We start from the raw sequence: 15497 nt of genomic DNA, 5'->3' as shown, positions 1-15497 counted from the left end.
TGCTCCTGTTCCATCACGTCTGCTGCTGCTGGGTTAGCGTTGCCGCGTGGTCCCTGTTTATTGAACCACTTATCTTTATTACATTTATGACTGCATGGCGGTACAAAGCCTGCTATCCGCACGCTTCTTGCCCTCATGCAAGGCCGGGGTTGTTGTGTCTCACAAAGCGTGGCCTTCTTCTCCTCCTGCGCCACCCTCCTCCTGTTCCATCACGTGTGCTGCTGCTGGGTTAGCGTTACCGGTCCCTTTTCCTGGAACCTCTTATATGTATTACATTTATGACTGCATGCCGACAAAAAACATGTTACCTGTGCAAAGAAAACAGACATTTCCCGCATTTAAAAGACAGTTTTCCCTTTGAAACTTTAAAATCGATTTTCTCAAAAACTATAAGCTCTTTTTGCTAATTTTTTTTTCCTCTTGTACCCACTCCCAAGGTGCACATACCCTGCAAATTTGGGGTATGTAGCATGTAAGGAGGCTTTACAAACCACAAAAGTTCGGGTCCCCATTGACTTCCATTATGTTCGGAGTTCGGGTCGAACACCCGAACATCGCGGCCATGTTCGGCCTGTTCGGCCCGAACCCGAACATCTAGATGTTCGCCCAACACTACTCTCTTCCAGAGACCTGCAGAATGCAGACCTGAACAGTGATCAAAAGGCTGCCTGCCTGCACAAGCAGCTGAGCAGATCATCACAGGCAGCCATCTTTTTCATGGGGGCAGCCATCTTTTTGGTTGAAAGGAGGTGACAGGGAGCATGAGACACAGTTCCAACTGTCCTGTGTCCTGATCACCCCTCCCAGCTGCGCGCGCTAGGGTTCAAATCTCAAATTCAATATAAAAAATAAAAAAATTGCGCCAAAAACAGCAGAAGGAGAACAACAACATCAGAAATCCCATCATGCTTTGCACAGCATCAGAGGAAAAATGCACGGACAGATTTCTTTGATGAGGCGGAGCTTAGCTTCTGTGCAGCTAAAAAGGAGCCTTGGGGTAAGAAAAACAAAGTTCTGATGCTGTGAAACTGTTAAAGAAACACCGAGCCTTTTCAGTGCTGCTGAGTAGATTTTTAGTCCGGAGGTTCACTTTAATCATAGCTATCACATAATGGAAAAAAAATCCAAATATATATATTTCTACTCGTGAGCTAGAAGACCTACCCCTAGAGAACATCTGCCCAAAGTGAACCCCAGTAGCCAGCCTTCATCCACATCAAAACTTGAAACGATCCTATGTTTAAGATCATTAACGTCCCTGGAGTTCAGTTTCTGCTGGATTTCTGAGCAAAAAGTGATCCAATTAATTTTTTAAACCTTTTTCCTGCGATTTACCAAAATGTGTCAAGCAAGGGTCTAGTGTACATTTTGAGTATAATACACACTTGAAACACAAAATCAAATCAAAACTAAATTTCAAAATCACTCCCCAAAATCTCAACCTGCACTAATATGAATGTAAAGGTAGCCATACAACTAGCGATGATGAGCAGATTCAACCAAAAGACAAATCTCTCTCTGATCGAATCTGATACAACGCAGGCCAATTACAGATACATTTCAGATTTAAATCTCACGGAAATTGTCCAAGTCCACTGCATCTGCAGCCTGCTGCTCCCCAGTGTATAAATTAATTCAATACAAAAAAAAAAAAAAAGATTGTCTTCAGATGTTGATGACGCTGCGTGACCCTGGCATCATCAACACCGATTGCCGGGTAACATGATGTTACTACCGGTACATGATGAGGGATCAGCACATCAATGGTGAGTATAAACCGACTTCAAGATTCAAGCACTTTATTGTCATTGTGTAACACAACGAAATTACTTTTTCATGAGAACCCCCACAGTGCATTTAGGTAACATAGTGATCAGGGGCGAAACAATAGACCCTGCCAGAGGCCCCTGTGGGGGGAGACATTTCTTTTCCCTGTCCTGAGGGACTGATAACTAAGGGTACTAAGAGAAAAAAGAGAAAAAATGTTCTGCTCACGGCACAATTGTTCTAATGACTGCATCTGCTCTGCCACCGAGAGCTATTCATAAAAAGTTTTGCAAACAGTCCCTATTCAGTGTAAAGCCCCCAACCTCTCTACCCTTCCCCAAGTGCTCTGTACTGTTGGAGAAGTCTACTGAGCCAGTTCTGCTCCATCAGAGATGGACAGAGTGAGTGTAAGAAGCTGAGGTTGGGAGCACATTCGTCAGTTTTCTTTATGCATTTTCTGCACACCATGTGTGACTGTCTGTATGTGTGAAAACATGCACATATCACAGAAGCTAATTATTTATTTAGTATCTATATAGCGCCGACATCTTCCGCAGCGCTGTACAGAGTATATTGTTGTCTTATCACTTAACTGTCCCTCAGAGAGGCGCTCACAGTCTAATCCCTACCAGAGTCAGTGTTGATGTATGTATCGTGTAGTGTATATATTGTAGTCTAGAGGCAATTTAGAGGGAAGCCTATTAAGTTATCTGTATGTTTTTGGGATGTGGGAGGAAACCAGAGTACCCAGAGGAAGCCCACGCAGACACAGTGGAGAACATACAAACTCTGTGCCCCATTGTAACGATTTGTGTCAGCAAGAACAGAGTTCTGATTATTAGATGATCTGCAGTATTACCTATAATGCAGATATATACCTGATTATATGGTGATCTGCAGAATCACCAACAATACAAGTATACCAGACAGCTGATGTGATCAGTGCTGGTCGTAATGGAGAAAGCTACGCTTACGGATCATTACGCGTAATTTTACGCTATTACGCATTACGAAATTACGCTTACGTCATAGACAGTAAATTTCGGTACATGTCCATAATTACGCATAGCACTTACGCAATTACGCGTAAGTATACCGTAGTGCAGGTTATTACGTTATAGGCTTACGCGTAAAATCCTGCTAGCAATTAATGCGTAAGGTCATGCTGCCAGGCGGAAAAGTTGACGCATGGATCAATGTTAGTTAGCCGCCGACTTTAAGGGTTAATAGCAAAGCCCCCTTAAGTGCTAAGAGCCTCAAATTTGGAGAATATATTAAGGAGATCAGAAGGAATAAGAGGAAAAATTTTTTTTCAAAAAGACCTTATAGTTTTTGAGAAAATCGATGTTAAAGTTTCAAAGGAAAAATATATACATTTAAAAACCCGCCGAATTTAACGGTTAATAGCAAAGCCTGCTTAAAATTTAGGAACACCAAATTCACAGGGTATATTAAGGGGATCAGTGGGAATAAGAGGAAAAAAATTTTTTTCAAAAAGACCTTATAGTTTTTGAGAAAATCGATTTTTAAGTTTCAAGGGCGAAAATGTCTTTTAAATGCGGAAAATGTCAGTTTTTTTTGCACAGGTAACAATAGTGTTTTATTTTCATAGATTCCCCCAAGTGGGAAGAGTTTTACTTACTTCGTTCTGAGTGTGGGAAATATAAAAAAAAAACGACGTGGGGTCCCCCCTCCCAGACCTCTTTAACCCCTTGTCCCCCATGCAGACTGGGATAGCCAGAATGCGGAGCACCGGCCGCGTGGGGCTCCGCACCCTGACTATACCAGCCCGCATGGTCCATGGATTGGGGGGTCTCGGAAGGGGAGGGGCAGCCAAGCTTTCCCCTCCCCCTCCGAGCCCTTGTCCAATCCAAGGACAAGGGGCTCTTCTCCACCTCCGATGGGCGGTGGAGGTGGAGGCCGCGATTTCCTGGGGAGGGGTTCATGGTGGCATCTGGGAGTCCCCTTTAAAAAGGGGTCCCCCAGATGCCCATCCCCCTCCCAGGAGAAATGAGTATAGAGGTACTTGTAGTACCCCTTACCCATTTCCTTTAAGAGTTAAAAGTAAATAAACACACAAACACATAGAAAAAGTATTTTAATTGAACAAAAAACATAACCACGAAAAAAGTCCTTTAATATTCTTAATTAACCATTAATACTTACCTGTCCCTTTAAAAGCCAGTTCCCACGCAATATCCTCGGAAATATACTAATCAGTTACAATGTAACAAAGTTATTCAATGTAACAACTTTGTTACATTGTAACACCACCGCACCCGACGTCACTCGCCGCTCACCCGCCGGCCGCCGCATACACACTAAGTCCCCGCCGGCTCCCGCCGTCCACTCCGCCCACACCTGTCACCCATATACATGCTGGCACCCATGGGTGCCAGCATGTATATAGGTGACATGTGGGAGAGGCGGGGAGGGCAGCGGAGCCGGCGGGGACTTAGCGTCCCTTCACCCGACAGAGCTCTGAGCTAAACTGCTGGTTTAGAAATTAACCAGCAGCGTTTACAGGCTATTACAACATTTGATTGCTGTAATAGCCAGTAAAGGTTTTTCTATTGATTATTTTCTATTGATTATTGAGAAGGGTATGAATAATTTTGGACTGGACACTTTTTGCTCAAATGTAAATAAAAGCTGAAAAATGTCCGGATTTACGTCACAGGAGCATATAGGCACAGATGTCCTGGCACCTTAGAATTCACCCTCCATGATCCTACAAACCCTCACCTAACTGCACCGCAAGCGTGCTGCCTGGCCCAGCTGTAACATCTCTCTCAATTCTCTTGCCCGTCATAGGTAGCTACAGGTGCCCCTTAATATTAGGTAGCCAGAGCTACCCTCAGCATTACCTAACTAGAGGTGCCCCTTACTGAAGGGAGATCTCATCAATGGAATGCAGAGAGCATGGTGAGTAACCTCTCATTTACACCCTCATCATGACTCTGCATATAGGGGAGGAGGGAGGTGCTCAGGGAGGGGAGTGAGCTGCCTTTCCATCATCAGGCGCCTGTAGGCACATGCCTACCATGCCTTATGGTAAATCCGGCCCTGACAATAATGCCTTTTGTACATCGTCTTATTATCTTTCGTGAGACATCTATGGTATGTCATTTCCCATCAAAAAATTACTCGCTGGTTGAATAAAAGTAAATTTAAGTCAAAATTTGCCTGGGGTAGGAATAATTATGGGCAGCACTGTATATGTACACATGAAATGCAATAACATCCAAAAAACAAAATACTAAAATGAGGAGGAAAAATAACTCAACATTCAATTCCAAACAAGAAAGGGGGGGGGGGGGGGACAAAGAGAGAGAGAAAAATGGTACTCTGTGTAAAGGCCGAATCCCAATGAAAATAAGGACCATGTGGAGCCTGATTACCCAACCTTAAAATCTAAACAAAAATTCTTTAAAGGGCATGGAAAGTAAAACTAGACATATTACCGTGATGCACCCAGAGAAATTGTTTGGCCACACTTGGTATATTAGTAGTCCAGGGGCGTGTCTGGGTAATATAGCGCCTATGGCAAACACGGAAATTGCGTCCCATATACATTTAGCAGAGGTAGCCAGAGGTGCCCCCCCCAGTATATGGAGTGAGAATTACCCCCCAGTAATGTACATCAGAGGTATCAGCCTGTATAGGTCACCAGAGTTAGCCAATAGCTACCCAGTATAAGTAGCGAGATAGCCAGAGGTTGCCCTTCTAGTATAGGTAGCCAGAAGGGGCCCTCCCAGAATGGTTAGTAAACCAGTTTAGGTTGCCCTCCCTGCAAAGGTAATTAGATGAGTGCACCCCCCATATAAGTAGCCCCCCTAGTATAGAGTTAGCCTCCCAGGTATAAGTAACGAGTGGCATCCCTCAGTATAGTGGTGGAACATGTGGGAGGTAGAGGCAGAAATGGCGCCCATGGTGCTGTAGTGCCCATGGCATGTGCCATGTCTGCACCCCTCTAGATACGCATCTGTTGTAGTCAGCCAAGAAGGCCCCCTATAATGCTCCCATATTTTTACTCGAAGCGGTCTTGTGGTACAACCCACATACTGTAATGCTAACTTGCTACATGTGAGGAGATAAACCATGTATGTTGCGTTGAAGTTTAAAGACTTAGTGATAGGGAAACTGCATCCATTTGAGGTGGATACAGCATGGGTGTTTTGGTATGGTTGATACAATAATGGTATATCGAAACCCCACATTTAAAAGAGCCCACCAAATTAAGCCAAGTAGAAAAATTTGGTTAAGATGCAAATAAACTGGGGGACAGGAGCTGTGCCAATGTAGCAGACCACCTACTGCCATTCAAACCCCCTGCAGGAGGATCGGACATAAAACCTCATCAGCCTCCAAATCTGGGAGGTACTTTTTCAAAATATCAACCAGCATGTTAAATTGTACACTATATATATGGACAAAGTGTGGTCTACACTCGGCAGAGGTTTTAGCCCCTGTTGTGCTAACCAACTGGTTCTGGAACTAGAAGTGGCTCAGACTCTACCTCTATCTATAGTCCATTTAGGATAACCTCTTTGGCGTAGATGGCTCTCCACCAAACCATACTCATGACAAAGTCATTGCTCCTCTAAGCAATTATGTCATGCCTATATGAATTCTCCCAAAGGAATACATTCTATGTGATAGCTATGACTAAGGACCACATTTGTCTGAAACATGTAAGCTATTTGTATTGTCAGTCATTTTATTGGATACGTTCAGAATAAAGTATTCAATTCTAGGAATTGTGCAGATCAACCTTTTCCTTGATGTTGCCTTCAGATTAGCTGCCCAGGATCGAGCACTGCTTACTTTGATGGCAGTGAGCAGTACAGCCAACTTTTCTATAAACTCTTAAATGGCCATAATCACGGGTGGCTCTTTCTTTAGGACTTTTTACTTGTTTTTACTTCTTTTATATTTTTGTGTGCTTCTATCCACCAGTAATTGCTGAGACATAGATTGGCAATGCTGCAAACATCTATGTACAGGGGATGGGCCAAGAGAGCAGTCACTGACTCGCCTATGATAGATCAGTATTAAAAAAACAGTTAAATCCCCTACTACCATTTCCCTAATATTAAAGAATGTATTCATGACGATCCTCATAAAAAGCAAACAACGATGAAGGAAAACCTCTTCTCAGCTTTATTCTTTACAGAACACATTGTGTATCTCTGGAAACTCTCCAACAGATAGCATCACATAGCCAAACAAATCAGGTATCAGTTGGAGCGTGTATTTTTTACATGATTCATCAAACTCATCAACCAGATGCTAGAGGCATTTGCATTCTGTACTCAGTATTTTCTAAATTTTTTCCACTAGATACCAGTTCTGTGAAACTGCACGTCCATATTAACTTAGTTCTGCACAAAAATATAGTCTATTCTTTTAATTTTAAAAATGTTTCTCGGGCTGAAACTGGTCAGGTTTACTCTGGCAGTCTTCAACTGTGCATTTGGGACAGCAATAAATTGTCCAATTATTGTCATGTACATCATGCAGTGGAAAACCGGGACTGATCTGTCCACCTGTGACAAAATCCTGTTTTCCATAGTGTGCACAAATATTATTTTTAGTATCTTCCTAGCGGTTGATGGACTGTATGGGGCATTTACCATTCCAGATGCAGAAACTTTTTTACTCTTGTTTATTTTGATAATCATCTGCTTCCATATTAATACCTGGAATATGGCTTGGTTGTCTACATTCTACTATGTTCGGCTGGTCAACTTTTCCAACCCTTTTCTTTGTAAGATAAAATCCAGATTCACGACCTTGGTGTCTCAGCTAATAATGGGATCCATTTTGGGTTCCGTTCTTATTAATCTGCCATTTATACAATTAGCAAAACTCAATGCTTTTCCAAACTCAACAGATAAAACAGAGAGAATGACTGAGTATGAAATGTTTGTGAATCCTGTTTTCATCCTCATAAACACATTAGGTGGATTTTTGCTTCCATTTACATTCACTTTCCTCTGTATTGCTCGGTGTGTCACTTCTCTTCTGGGCCACATCTTGAGGGTAAACCTGATTGACTCCTTCTTAACATTGTCTCAACTCCAGGTCCACATCCGAGCCATCACATCAATTGTAATCCGCGTCCTGCTGGACTTCATTTTTTTGGTTTTCGTTTTAATGTTTTTATGGAGTTCCATGAAACGTTATGCTACTTTTGACCCTATATGCTGGTGTTTTGTTATGATTTATCCAACTGCGCAAAGTATCATTTTAGTCTATGGAAATCCCAAACTGAGAAGTAAAATATGTGGACAAATTACCTTGCACTAAAAAGTTACTTCTGAAAAATAAACACTATTATAGATTTTCTTGGCTTTCACAAGAGCTGAACGTCTTAGGAGATCATATTTATTTCATATATATTTTGGAAGACTTGACTGTTTGACTGTTTGAATTGTGTCTATTAGTTGATACTATCTCATCTTCCTTATGTTGAATCATGTCAAGGATAGGGAAACGATTAAAAAAGACATATAGGGGAGCAATGCTTTGTTATTAAGTATATTCAATAAAGTTCTAAATTTAATATCAATTTCTCTCACATCTCACAAACCGAAAACAAAAATGTACAGATAGGAAATTTTGGGTGCCTGTTAGCGGTATACATTTGGGACCATCATATAGCACTATTTGTTGCCACATTTTTGATTGCGGCCAACCCAAGCCCACTACTTATCAGACACTGCGTGTGCCCACATGTCATACTTATAACAAGAGTTTCTTTGGGCACCTCTGAGGCCCTTAATAATTTGTTGGTGTCTTAATTGTGGCGGGGGAGGTGGTAAAGGTTAGGCATCCATGGGGAGGGTTTAAAGGCTACTTGTGGGGTTTTAAGGTTGGGCATAGGGGGAGTCTTAACGTTAGGTTTGAGGGGTGGGTGGGGTGGTTAAGGTCAGATGTAGGGGAGAAGGTTAAGGTTAGCTGTGTGGAGGAGATTTAAGGCCATAGGGGGTGGTTGGTTAGGGTTAGGCATCAGTAGAGGGAGGGTTCAGTGTGAGAATAGGATTAGGTTTAGTTGTAGTAAAATATCGTTATTATTTATCATATTTTACTATCGTAATTGCCAATTTAACAATGTAGAATATTGGTAAATTTACCGATATTTTACTTGCCAAAATTCGGCACCCAAATTTCCTGGCGCCTTCTTCTTTTATGCATGTGCTAAGACTATTGATAACATTAACAATAAGCTTAAAAAAAAGTAAAAAAAAAAAACACAAAGGGAAGCATGACATTTACAAAAAGTAAATAAGTAAATACATAAATAAATAAAATAAGTACGCAGCACTGTACTTACTAGAAAGACGGCAGTTTTGCTGTCTAACAGTCTCCCAAGTGGCGACCGCCGCTCGGAGACTGAAGGTGGGGCGGAGCTCCACCCCCCCCAAGCAGGAGAAACACTTGATTTGCTGCATGCTTGTTCAGAGTCTATGGCTAAAAGTATTAGACACAGAGGATCAGCTGGATACTCAAGTAACTGGTATGCTTAAAAGGAAATAAATAAGGCAGACGCCATACCCCTCTCATTTCAGTTGTCCTTTAAAGGGGACCAAAACTCTTGCACAGGATAGAGGGAAAACATAGAGAGATCCACTCTGTATGTATTCAGAGAGTTTAGCCTGTCTAAAAGTCGAAGAATGGGTCGGCACCACCAAAAATGAGTTTATAGGTCGTTTATTGTGAAAAGCAGGGTTACAATGACAGACTGCTGTTTCAGACAGTAATGCCTTTAATCAAATTGCAAATAGTCATGACAACATACACCAGACATGTGCATCTTTAAATACACTGCCCACGGAGCACTCTTGTGGGTGGGGCTAGCACAGGCATGGGCAAACTTGGCCCTCCAGCTGTTAAGGAACTACAAGTCCCACGATGCATTTGCCTTTATGAGACATGACTGTGGCTGTCAGACTCCTGCAATGCATTGTAGTTACTTAACCATTTAAGCTGCGCAGATGTGACCTTCACGTCTGCAGCGACGGGTGCTCTAGCCGCAGTAACGTGTCCGTCACGTCCCTGCAGTTGCTGGCTGTGTGCGCGCGATCGCGGCGGAGTCTGGAGCCAGGGAGGATTGGCTACCCCTGAGCCAATCCATCAGTGTGCAGCAAGAATGATCGCTGTTTTTGATCAAAAAACAGCGATCATTCTAATCATAAACAAGCAGGCAATGTTTTTTAGATCGTGCACGAGCACAGGCATGCACAAAGAGCGATCGTGATTGGCCCAGAGGCAGGGGGGGTTGGCAGAAGAGGACATGTGTCCTCTGAGCCAATCCCAGCCTGGAAACTGAGAATGATGGCTGTTCCAGCCAATGAACAGTCATCATTCTCATAAAAGTTTACAAAATATATACACATTGACACACTTTCTGTAACCTCAGAGCTGATTTATGAGCTGACAGGAGCTGCTAGAGATATTCTTTGATAAGAAAAGAAAGTTTTCACACATTTTTTAAACTTTTAATAAAACTTATATCCCATACCATCCCCATCCCTTATATCCCATACCATCCCACAGGTAGATAACTGTATTTTTCCCTTACTATTTTTTTTCTTCTCTGTATACTTCTTTGTATACATTATTGTATACATATCCATATATGTCCCTCCCTAAGCCCCTCCTCTTTACACACTTTCTAAAAAACAAACACAAAAAAAAAACATCTATCTATCTATAGATCGACCCATCCATCCATACTTCCATCTGTCGATCCATCCATCCATCCAACCATCCATCCATCTGTTGATCGATCCATCTATTGGTTGGTCAATCCATCAAACCATCTGTCTATCTATCCAGGTAGCATAATAGCGAAAAGGCTTTACACCATTGAAGAGGCCTGCGCCTATTTGCAGCAAAGCAGTGAGAGTGAGGAGGGGTCATCAGGCAGCGAGTGGATACCTTTTACTGACTCTGAGTCGCTGTGCGACAGCGACTCAAGCTTGGAGGAGTCAGAGCCGCCATCTCACAGGGTGAGGGTAGAAGGAGAGGTACAGCTTGGGGACAGTAGTTTGGCTAGTGAGGAGCAGCCAGGTCCCAGCAATGAGGCTAGTGGCAGTGGTCAGGGGTCAGCCAGGAGACGGTCAAGGGTAAGCCAATTACCACCAGAGATAATTATTGCCCAGTGGTTGCCTCCATGTATATTGCTGCCAGACATCCCTGCTTTCACAGCAGCAAGCGGTATTTTAGTGCCCCCCGAAAATCTGCAACCTGCTGACTTTTTTGCTCTTTTTATGGATGAGAGCATTTTACTGCATATTGTGCAGCAAACTAACCTCTATGCTACACAGTATATCTCTGCCAATCCTACCACTTGTTTAGCTGCGAGATGGAGCCCCACCAATGTGCCTGAGCTGAAGGTATTTATTGGCCTGACGTTAAACATGGGCCTAGAAAAAAAAACTCAGCTTCGTGACTATTGGTCAAGAAATGCCATCACCTGCATGCCCGTTTACGAGGCAACTATGAAGAGGGAACGCTATGAAATGCTGATGAAATGTTTGCATTTCAATGACAACACACATCATCTGTCCAGGGACGATCCAGCACATGACCGCCTTTTCAAATTGAGGCCTCTTTTATCCCATCTAAGTGATAAATTCAAAGAGGTCTACATGCTTGGAAAGAATATAGCGGTAGATGAGTCCCTTATGTCATTTCACAGCAGGCTTGGCTTCAGGCAATATATCCCCAGCAAACGTGCACGGTATGGGATTAAGTTTTATAAACTGTGTGAGCGTGGTACAGGCTACACATTTGACTTTAGGGTTTATAAAGGCAAGGACTCTCATCTGGAAGTTGCTGGGTGCCCACCGTACATGAGTAGTACTGGCAAAACTGTAATTGACTTGATAAGTTGATAAGCTGAACAAAGGGTACCATTTGTACATTGACAATTTTTATGTCAGTGTACCGCTGTTTAAATTTTTGTATGCAGCACAAACCGTAGCCTGTGGAACCGCAAGGCCAAATTGCCAAGGTCTGCCCCTGGAGGTCATCAACAAAAAACTGAACAAGGGAGAGGTGTGTAGTCTCCACAGAAATGAGCTCCTTGCGCTAAAGTTTAGGGACAAGTGGGATGTGTTGATGCTGACAACCATCCACAATGAGGCTACCACGACAGCACTGTCACGGAGAGAGGAGATCCAGAAGCCGGTGGCTATTGTTGAATACACCAAGAACATGGGAGGTGTTGATTTGGCAGACAAAATGTTGGCTACATACCAAGTGCAGAGGAAGCGAAAGGCATGGTACAAGAAGGTGGCAATGTACCTGTTCCAGATAGCCATGCATAATTCTTTTGTGGTTTACAAAAAAATCTGGCAATAGAGCCTCGTATCTACCAACGAGCTGTGATAACATCCCTAATTTATGAATCAGGCCATATACCTCAGCACATAGGCCAACAGGATTCGGAAGAGGTAATGCGACTTTGCAACAAACATTTTATTGCCCCACTGCCTCCAAATCCTGGAAAACAGTACCCCTAAAAAAGGTGCAGAGTGTGTGCAAGACACCAAGGGCTTGATTCACTAATCGGCACTAAGCCGGTTAGTGTGCCTTATCACCTAGTGGGCACAAACTACAGCGCTAACCTTATCTGAGGTTAGAGTGCCTTATCTGAGGTTAGTGTGCCTTATCTGAGGTTAGTGTGCCTTATCTGAGGTTAGTGTGCCTTATCTGAGGTTAGTGTGCCTTATCTGCAGTTTGCAATGTAGCTTTGTCCATCTTTTAGTGTGCACAAAGCTATTTAGTGTGCACAAAGCTACTTAAGGCACACTAACTCAGATAAGGGACACTAACCTCAGATAAGGCACACTAACCGACTTAGCGCCGGAAAACTCTTTTTTACTCCGGTGCTAACACTTATTGCCAGTTAGTGAATTAAGCCCCAAATAAGGAGAGACTGCCCAACATGCCCATCACGACCAGGCCTGTGCCTTATTGGGTTTTTTGAGGCCTACCATTCAGTGCTGAACTATTAGACTTTTTTTTTTTGTATTATTATTATTATTATTATTTTTATTATTACTACTTATCCCTGACATCTCCTAATGATTTGCAAAGAACGGAACCTCACACAGAAACTGAGAGAACAAACAAACTCCTTGCAAATAATTTATTTGCAATAACTGAACCATTGCCCTAACATTGCAAAGCAAGACTACTAGTCCCTTAGCCTTTCACCTGACCATAATCTGGACATCTGACCTTGGCTGATTATTTTCCTTGGCTACCACTGGCTTGTCTGATAACCTTCCTCCTGCGACTGGCTTTTGGATCGACTCCACTACTCCTCTACTACTGAATTTGCTGCATGTTAGACCTCCGAGGGTGAGTCCCAATATGTTTGTCATGCTTGTTGTAGGGAAATAACATAGGCCTTGCTTTAATCATTCTTTGGTGAAAGCTGAGAGAATGCCCTTCACTCAGAGTGGGCCTAATGCTAACAGCAATACATGCCCTCAGTATATTTTGCAGAATTGCTCATTAAAAACAAATGCACACCTTAGAGCTAACAATCTACTACAGGCCCAACTAGTTTTGAAATTAACCATATGTAGCACCATTTTAACCATGAGTATCATGTTAATATATTTTGGGGTGATATAAAGCTTAGGCCTATGTCATATAAAAATATATTTAATAACAAAGTCAAACTAACATTTTGCAAAATGTGTTTTTTAATTTAATGGTCAAGTTTGGGAAAATGTTAGGACAACTACACGAGTCGGCAGCTTACAAAACGCCCATATTTGAATAGCCCTGGTTGTTAGCTTTCCACAATGGTGACATGTGTGGCCTTTTTCTCATGTACTGACTTTTCTGGGGCTATGGAAAGAAAGTATGGCGCTATAGTAATGCCTGCAAAAAATGAACTGCAAAAACGCCATTGATGCACCTTGAGAATAATTGCCTGCTGTGCATTTAGATAGTTTTCAAATGATGCATATGTGGTCACATTTTTATCATAACGAGTTGTACAATACATTTTGATGCAACTTATAGCTTGAACCCATGTTACATAGAAAATAGGTAGGGATATACTCATTGCATCAAGAAAAATAATGTCATTTTCAATATTATGATTAAATGTGGGAGAAAGTTTCAGCAAAACTACACGAGTCAGCAGCTTACAAAACGCCCATATTTGAATAGCCCTGGTTGTTAGCTTTCCACTATGGTGACATGTGAGGCCTTTTTTTCATGTACTGACTCTTCTGGGGCAATGGAAAGAAAGTATGGCGCTAAAATATTTTGTGGGAAAATTGCCCTGTACAAAGCCACATGGACACTTTGTTGTTAAAGAGAACCCGAGGTGTGTTTAAAGAATGTTATCTGCATACAGAGGCTGGATCTGCCTATACAGCCCAGCCTCTGTTGCTATCCCAAACCCCACTAAGGTCCCCCTGCACTCTGCAATCCCTCATAAATCACAGCCGTGCTGTGAGGCTGTGTTTACATCTGTAGTGTCAGTCTCAGCTGCTCCCCCGCCTCCTGCATAGCTCCGGTCCCTGCCCCCGTCCCTTCCCTCCAATCAGCAGGGAGGGAAGGGATGCAGGCGGGGACTGGAGTTCTGCAGGAGGCGGGGAGAGCAGTAGACTGACACTATAGAGATAAACACTGCCAGCTCTGACAAGCTGTTTGTCAGCAGCATGGCCGTGATTTATGAGGGATTGCAGAGTGCAGGGGGACCTTAGGGGGGTTTGGGATAGCAACAGAGGCTGGGCTGTATAGGCAGATCCAGCCTCCGTATGCAGTTAATATTCTTCAAACCCACCTCGGGTTCTCTTTAATGGCATGCTAGATGCCCAGATATTTATCAGATGACATATATGGGGTATCCTTTTAAGCGTGATAAGTTGTAGAATAGATTTTAGGGTTTTTTTGGGTTGAGGTATGTGTCTTGTGAATTACATTTAGTCACGTTCTGAACCAAAAGCAATATTTTTTTCATTTTCGTATGTTCAGTACCAAAATAAAAAGCTTGTAAAAATAAGACAAAGTTACAGAATCTAAAACAGACTACATAAATAGTTACCTTAGGGACTCAGCTTTTTAAATATGTATGCCATGAAGGTATATTACTGTTATATTTGCATATAAAGTCTTGCCGTTATTGCAAGGGAACAAAGAGAACGAAAAACACAATGTAGAAAAATTACACCCTTACTTCTAAATAATAATATTATCCCCATACATTGCACTAGGGACATAATGTAAATGTTGGGTTTACCAGGACAAATGGGCAAATAAAATGTGTGGGTTTTATGTATGGTATCACTGTTTATTTTCAAACCATAGTGGATGGAAATGATGAAATAGCATATATTTTCATTTTTTCCTATTTTTTCCCTTTAAAAAGCATAAAGAATAACATAATTACTAGAAAAAAATATCAACCACAAAAAGCCTAATTAGTGGCGAAAAAAACAAGGTAGAGATCATTTTGTTATGATAAGTAGTGATAAAGTTATTGGGGACTGAATAGGAGGAGCGCTGAAATGTGAAAATTATTCTCATCCATAAGGTGAAAACAACCTGCGGGCTGAAATGGTTAACAGCTGGAGGGCCAAGTTTGCCCATGCCTGGGCTAGCAGACCTGATGGGGAACATGTTTGCCACAAAATGAGCTGTGTGTATAATGCATGTTTTAAAATGCTGACACCTCCCCCTCCTACTTG

The sequence above is a fragment of the Hyperolius riggenbachi genome, chromosome 7, assembly GCF_040937935.1.
Source record: "Hyperolius riggenbachi isolate aHypRig1 chromosome 7, aHypRig1.pri, whole genome shotgun sequence".
Classification (NCBI taxonomy): Eukaryota; Metazoa; Chordata; class Amphibia; order Anura; family Hyperoliidae; genus Hyperolius; species Hyperolius riggenbachi.
Note: the sequence above shows the minus strand (reverse complement) of the source record.